We start from the raw sequence: 8980 nt of genomic DNA on the forward strand, positions 1-8980 counted from the left end.
AAAACCCTCGCGCAAACCCTAGATCTGTTAATAAGGAGGACCGTACTTAGGTTTTTCGCGACGTATAAAAATAGGATTTACTACTAAACTTTCGATATTATCTAATTAATTCTTACTACTATTCTTGTTAAGAGGCAGGAATACTTGCATTCGTGAAGGTGCATAAAACAGAATTACTCCAACCAATAACATGTTAGAATTAAATCATTACTAAAGTATGTTCAAAAGTTTTTATTTTTCATACATTTTAAAAATTAGAAAATCATTAATTATCTAAACTTTTATTGGCTTCCATTAAAAAACGCAAGGAGGAAAATCTATTTTCCCAACTCGAAATTAGAAAAAATAGTTAAATATAGTGTGGCATTAAGAGACACTTCTACTTTATCTAGATCATTCTACCTAATTTTTAATAATATTTCTTTGCCCATCGCCACATCCACCGCCTTTATCTTTTATATCATTCTGAAATCTAGATCTCCTCTGTATATGCACACCTCATCTGTATTCTGGAATGTCAATTCTATCGCTCAGTTTGCTCAAGCCTGCGAAGAGGGAAAAACATGTAGGTCTCCCCTTCTTCAAGCTTCACATCGGGTTGATATTTGAAATGAGACATCACGCTGGAAATGGTAAGGGTAAAGGAGGAGGTCTGGCACTGTGATAAAAAAATGGAAATGGCAGATCTGACCATTCGCCTATCACAGGCACCTTCTACCACTGGTAGGACAAGCCATCCCCCATGGCCATTGTATGCTATTGTTTTTGAATATTTTAAATTTTTTCTCAAAGTTTAACTTATTGAAACTTTGAAATGAAAAAAAGGGATCTTATATTCTGAATAGAAATCAGGGCATTGTTTAGTATTCTCTTTTCTATGAATCTAGCTTTCTTTGTGAGCACTCTTGCTTGATTCTGGACAAAAAAATAAGAAACTGAACTCTGAACCCTCTGGATTTGATGACCAATTATTTAGCCTCTTCAAATCATGATTTCTTTCTATCATGTAAATCTAATGAGCCATTTATCTAAGTTTATTTCTATCATAGTATTTAGAGAGATAAAATTTTGAAATAATTTATGTAGCTTTGATAGCCTGGGCATTCATTATTTCCTTGGATTACCAAACTATTTATTGATGTTGTATACATGCTCTGCAAGATTCTATCACAAAGAAGCTTTAGGCTACATAATCGATATTCTCTTCAGCAAGTTTGGTCATCTCCTCGTCTACACCTTTTATGCGCTTACACTCACAGATACTATGCATGTATCCTTTACTACTCAATGTTCCTTTTTGTTTTGAGTTTCAACTATATTCTATCTGCCCAGTTGGTTTTATGTTGAAGGGATTTATTAGATAATCTCTTCCTTAAACAATTCTAGAAGTTTCCTCCCTTCTCTGATTATCAATGGATCTATTAGTCTTTTGTATTTTTATTCTATGTGCTCAAGCAGTTCTAGGTTGGGGGCCCAATTTTGATGCTACACAACCCTCATTTCTACATTAAAAATGTTATAACCAATCCAAGTTGTCGATTGTTATTCTGAAAATCGGATATGTAAGGCCTACTATATCGAAGGGGATCCATTTTATCTAGAACAAACAACATATCCAAATGCAGTAGACCTCGCAAATTCTCTACTATTCTATTGGCAATTTTAGGCGTTGTTCCAAATCCAATTATTGACCTGGTTTATTCAACACCTCTGGTGGAGTGAATAGTATTGCCAATTTGATAGCCTAAAAATTGCCCTACTATATATTCTATGGGTTCCATATTATAAAGGGGAGCTCAAGGTTAAAGAGAACCGTCTACTAGACGAGGTTGCCCTATTTGCACGCAAATTAGAATCCCAAGCGCTTTTCTCAGGTGAAATTACATTTCTTGCTATTGAAATAATAATTTCTATCTGAATGGGTATAAATGTTGTTTTTACAGTTGATGTTGTGCTTTTTACTACACGATAAAATGGTTTTCAAACTAATTCTTTTTTAAATTTTTAATTTAAAAAAGCTCTATAACCATCTCAATGCTCATGGAAAAAGCTAGAATCCATAGCGTGGCAAGCTTCTTTAGGGCTTACCAGAATTGGTAATCAGGAAAAGTCATATTTTTGTGTCTTTCTTCGGGGCGGGTTTCTACCATTTATCAGTGCTCTATTCTTCTCGCCATTTTAGTTGCTTCACTTTGAACTATTTCAAAAATCAGTTTGTTTTATAAAAAAAAATGAAGTCTAAATTAGAAGCATTTTCCTTTCTTTTAACTGATGCGTGGCTCTCTCTTTGCATATTGTATTTCAGAAAACACATTTTTAACAAAATCATATATGGCAGAATCTAATCCATAATGCATCTTAATGTATGACCTGAAAACCTCCTCGTATCATAGTTTCCACATAGATGGGGAATCTCCACCAAAATAATGGTTGGCATTTAAATTATAGGAGTCTCCAACCTATTCAACTAAAGGTGAGAGCAATATAAAACCTCAATTCAAACCTGAATTTTCCCATGATTCCTGTATGGTTGGACTGAGTCTTGACTTTGCCGATGGGTGTATTTTAGATATGGAATTCCTGCCTACAGAAGAACTCTGGCTCCCCAATGGGACAACCCTGTCATTCAGCACGCCTGCAGAATAGTTCAACACAAATATTAGAGTTAGACCAATATATAAGGACAACTATTATTAAAAAGTAGTATGTGTACCCTTCGAAACCACAAAGAGTCAATGGAAAATACCATCAATTACATCCTACGAACATTGTAATCCTTGTCACATTTGGGCAGCACAGCTTGTGGCACAATAATAGTTTCAAGATGACTTCCTACCATTACTAAGTTGCAGCACAAACACAACCCTTGGCCCATCTGTACAATATGCCCATTCCATGCCATTTGTATATTCCTTTAGTATGCAATGCACCCTTAAGTCCATTGTATCTTTGGAAATAACACACTGGAACTAATTTTCTAAATTAAACTCACTGAGATTTGGTTGTCATCTTACAAAGTTTTCATGAAGAAGTTAAATTGTAACATTATATATTGACTGATGGCAATGTAACTGCAATCATTTTCCTATAATCAGTGATGGCACTATTAGATCTGATGTGTTATTCCATTAATCTGTAATAGGGAAGGCACAAGGATCCAATCCTCTCCAAAAACATTTGCTTGGAACGCATGAAGGAATGATGCCCATGGGCCATTACAATAAGCTCTTGCTTTTGAATTTTCAATTCTTTTTTTGCTGCCAGCTGTTCTTTATGAAACAGGTGTGCAAAATGGAAAGAATCAACAGGGCACGTAACTTTGTGTTCTACTTCTTTATGAGATAGGTGTGCAAAATGGAAGGAATCTCACACGCATCAAATTATCATGGAGGTTATTTTTCACATTGAACTTTTAAATAAGTTTGCTACATCCAAGTGCTACTTTTATGCTACCTTCATTTGCTTCATGCGGATCGCATGTTTTAGTTATTTATAATGATCCAATTCAGAATTATGGATGCTATCTATACTAGTTTTAAACAACAATAGTTAGTATTAAATATGTATTCTTGGAAGCTTGAAAATCCTATTTTAGTAAAAGCACAGATGATTACCAAGTTTTTTGAATACAACACCTTACCATCCTTCCAAAAATATGTACTAACATAAACAATATTTTTAATTGGAAATATGATTTCCTAATAAGGATATTTATATATTTTATAAAGAGGAAATTGGTATAGTCAACTACCCAATAGATCACATGCAAAATATGAAATTCTAGGAGAGCCACCCACATCATTTTACATAATAGGATGAGGTGCATGAGGTGCATTTTGATATTGACGATTTTATTATTAGTGAAATTTATAATATTTAGGTGGTTTAACACTTAACAATTCTACAATATATTTAAATATTATAAATAATATCTTTTATTTTGTGAAAAAATATTTTGACGTATATATGACTTCAGAATCTAATACACATTATTACTTATAAAATATCAAACCAATGTTGATAAAGAAATTTTCACTATAGAATTTCATTGCCATTTTATGATTTCAATCTTTGACGTTTTAATTGTCAATTATAACTTATGAAAAAATATAGGTCAATATATCTATTTATGCAAAACAAGTAAAATTGGGCTTCTCAACTACTTCCATTTTCACTTCTATCTACTTTCAACTATCACATTTTAGGCAGGAACTTTAACGCTTTGCGTCTCTTGTTGTTGTTGTTAGTTCCTGCCATGGGCAGAATACTTATGCATTCATGTCATCCTAATATCACATTAATACTAACCAATCAAATCAAAGAATTTAAAAGATTATATGAAAATTCAAATGTTTATATCTTTTTCTAATTTTTTATTATTTTGTAAATCACATTTTTCACTCATTCTATTGATCCATACTATTTTTGGTGGGGGAGAAAATTAATTTTCTTCAACAAAAATAGAAATATTTTCTAACAACTTCATCTTGCATTAATGAATGCATTAATTACAACTTTATCTTTGTGACAAGTTGATAAGATTTTATTTTATTTTCAATCATTTTATCTTCCACCTCACACAACAAGTCTAATCAATATTAATTCTCAATAGCTTGTATTTGAATTTCTATTTTTTTTTAAACTTTGATTTTTTAATAAAAGTAGTTAAATTATTACTCTTATTTTACTTTTGTAAAAATAAATTAAACAATATTATTTTTTAATTATATTTTATAATAGTGTTTGTAATATGTATAATTGATAAGTGTTACAATTTGTAAATTATATCATTTATTAATTTTTGATTTTATTTGATTTTATTTATTTATTTAATCGGTAAACGGCCAAGGCCTTGATAATTTTATTAAATAAGTAAATGTTACAAAAGCTTACTTCATTCAAATGGGCATTGGTAGGAAAGAATGGAGAAGAAAACCTCCAGTCTTGCCTAGGAAAAAGTCCTATTTTATTACAAAAATTAAAAGGGGCATTCCCTAGTGAAAAAATATCTACACTTATCTTAATTAATTTTACATTATTATAGGGGCATACCCCTAGTGTTTACAAATATCTCGCATCTTCTGATGATGCTATTAGAGCATATACTTCCTGCAAAACATCACCAACACAAAAAGAACTATTCCTGTATATCGAAAAATTGACTGACCCATATTTTTGATAGTAAAGATGTTAATCCTGAAATGGCAGATGTTCTATTATATCTAAATTGACTCGGAAATAAATCTTAGAGAATTAGAACTATTTGAGAGAACAAAAAATTTATCCCTAAACTTGATTACCTTAGTAAATTAAACTTACTTAAAGCCCTAAAACCACATAGAATTAATAAAACAGGTAGTGTTAATAGCAAATATAAGAGATTTAAGATATAATTGCTAAAAAGATAAAGCCATGCGAGCTTGTTTCAAATCCCTTTTAAATTTTATCAGTCAATCCATGACTTTATCTGCTAATATGTTACTAACAAGTTTTTACAAATAGAATTGAAAACCTAAACACACTAAATCAACAGTAGCCCCTCGGTCACTACTCATGATCATACAGACACTAATGAAAAAGAGACAATTAGACAGAAGAAGCCGAAAACATCTAAGCCATTGAGCTTCCTCCATAGTAACAAATCAGTTAAATACTCCTACCTATATAACATCAACCCAGCCTGAACCTTCTCCATTCTGAGACTCGAGGTCTTCCTTTGAAAAAACCTCACCAAGTCTGCTCATCTACTTCCTGGGTCATTTAAAAAGCTCTATCCGCATCTTAGAGTCCTAATTCCCATTAATTCGAGTTCAAATTAACTTTAAGGCCCAAATCTGAGCTATTCTAGTCTAAGAAATGAAAACAAGACCCTCTCTTTAAAATTTGAGATCTCCAAAGAACAAAAATAAACTAGATTATATTAATCATATTAACAATTGCAGGAATCTATTTTAAATTAAATTCCCAACATTGATAACTAATTGAAACTTATAGATCTTCATACTCATATCATTTATTAATATTAAAATATTTTATATTTAAACAATTTATCATTTAGTTTAAATATATTTAAATTTTAAATATATTTTTTAATATTAAATTAATAATTATATTTTACATTAAAAAAAAATACTAAAAGAAATAACCACAAAAAAGAAATAATTCTATTCTAAAAGATATGTAAATTATTATTAAGTTTAACTATGTATTAAAATTAAATAGTTATATTCTATTTCTTATTTATTACATCGTATTTATTCATCAACATCAAATTTATATGTATTACATCTATTTATTATTTAGAAATGTACATATTAAATTATATAGATATTGTTTCATAATTAAAAATTACTTAATTTTATGAAAACATTGGAAATACAAAACATTAAATAGTAAACCTTTCTGTAAAATTAAACAATTAATTTTACTTATAAAATATTTTTATATTTCAATACATTTCATTTTTTCGAGTTTTAATATAAAAAATAAATTCTTAGTTTCATTAATTAAAATATAATATATTTTAATTTTTCATTATAACCATGATTTTATTTTGACTTTTTTTTAATTATGAAAAATAATTATATATAAATATATATGTATACACACACACACACACACACACACATAACTAATAAATATGTCTTTTTAATATAATTTCAATATGTTATATCTTTGTATTCGAATTTCTAATTTTTTTAAAACTTTGTTTTTTTAATAAAAGTAGTTAAATTATTACTATTATTTTACTTTTATAAAAATAAATTAAACAATATTATTTTTAAATTATATTTTATAATAGTATTTGTAATATATATAATTGATAAGTGTTACAATTTATAAATTATATCATTTTTGTAAAAAAAAAATTATTTAAACAATTTATCATTTAGTTTAAATACATTTAAAGCTTAAATATATATTTTAATATTAAATTAATAATTATATTTTATATCAAAAAAATACAAAAGAAATAACCACAAAAAATAAATAATTCATTTCTAAAAGATATATAAATTATTATTAATTTTTTATAAACTATGTATTAAAATTAAATAGTTTTTTTTTTCTTATTTATACATCATATTTATTCATCAACATCAAATTTATATGTATTACATCTATTTATTATTTACAAATGTACATATTAAATTATATAGATATTATCTCATAATTAAAAATTACTTAATTTTATGAAAATTTTGGAAATACAAAACATTAAATAGTAAACCTTCTATAATTGTGTAAAATTAAACAATTAGTTTTACTTATAAAATATTTTTATATTTCAATACATTTCATTTTTTCTTATAGAAATGTGAGTTTTAATATAAAAATTAAATTCTTAGTTTCATTAATTAAAATTTTATTTTTTATTATTTTTATTATAACCATTATTTTATTTTGACTATTTGTTTTATTAAGAAAAATAATTATATTTAATTCTCTCTCTCACACACACACACACAACTTACGTTGATATCACTCTATCTTACTATTTTATCTCTCTTCCTCTTCCTCCTCTATATTATCTTTCCTTTTTTTCCTCTGCATATATGTTTATGTTGTTATTGTTGTATATCGCTATTTATCTCTATCTATATCTCTATCATAGTTTTTGTCTAGTGCTAATGATTAAAAATAGTGTGAGTTCCATTTGATAATCAAGATGAGAATAATACATAGTTGGGGGAGTTATTCCAACTACTCATGGTTCTCTAGTAGCATGCATGCTATGCTTAAACATATAATGTGATAGTCCAAATGCTTCATCACTTCTTCAAGTTCTATAATTCAAATATTGGTATGGATATCTTTCCTCATTGCACATAATTTAAGTTGTCAATGTAGAAGGTGCAAATTTGTCTAAAGTGTATGTATTGATTGTAGTATGATATTAAGTACTTAGTGTCATATTAGGGACTTTGGCCTCTTATTCTTGGGCTTAAATGCCCAAAGATATAATAATATAACACTATAACTTAACAACAAAATATGAGCCATCCTATCAAATCACAAGCGCATTTCTAGGACTAGAATTTAACAACAAAATATGAGCAATCCTATCAGATCACAAGTGCATTTCTAAGTAAAAATTAATGCATTCATAATGTTAATTTAGAGTCTCACTCATCTACACCTCTACAACCATTATGCTTAGGTAGGGACTATGACGCATTATGTCTCTTATTGTTGGTGGTTCTATGGTTTTATTTGAATCGAAAGAAAATGCTTCTTTTACGATGAGTGAATTTAGAAATATTAATTAAATAGAACTTGTACTAATGAGGTATAATGGTTAGGCCCATAGTTATATATGACAAATTTTGAGGCAATAAGATTAAGCATAAATTTGGCCCATTTATGGGCTTGGTAGGGTTAATCATATTTCGAAACAGGATAAGGTATGTTGGACACCACCAAAGGAAGGAAAGGTTAAAATTAACCTTGACGGGGCTATTAGGAGAAACTCGACCGTCTTGAGGTGTGGTTGTGTAGCAGGAGATTATAAGGGCAACACTCTTGCCTTCGTGGCCAAACGTCTGAATGATAGCACGAATAATGTGGTAGAATGTTGTGCAGCAAAAGAGGCTCTTGTTTTAGGAGCTAAATTGGGCATTCGAAGAGTCCATCTGGAAGGGACTTAGAGATAATTATTAATAGAATAAAGAAAGGGAAGTTGGAAGCTTGGCAACGCGATAAATATATTCAGTAGATTACTGTTAATGGAATTTGAAGATTTCAAGGTTTCCCATACCTACCAAGAAGCAAATAGGGTGGTGGACATGTTGGCTAACATGGGTGCAAGTGCAGCTATGGAAACTCAAAATGAAATGTTTGAGGACCTTGGACCTCTTGTTTTAGATTAAAGAGAGAAAATATTATAAATTTGGCCAAATTTTAAAATAAAATCTTTACATCCTTGTTGATCATTTGGGGAAGGCAACTATAATCATGATTTCATCCCTTGATGGTATTT

Source organism: Cupressus sempervirens, chromosome 10 (assembly GCF_028749045.1).
Source record: "Cupressus sempervirens isolate cs-2001-9-10 chromosome 10, ASM2874904v1, whole genome shotgun sequence".
Lineage (NCBI taxonomy): Eukaryota > Viridiplantae > Streptophyta > Pinopsida > Cupressales > Cupressaceae > Cupressus > Cupressus sempervirens.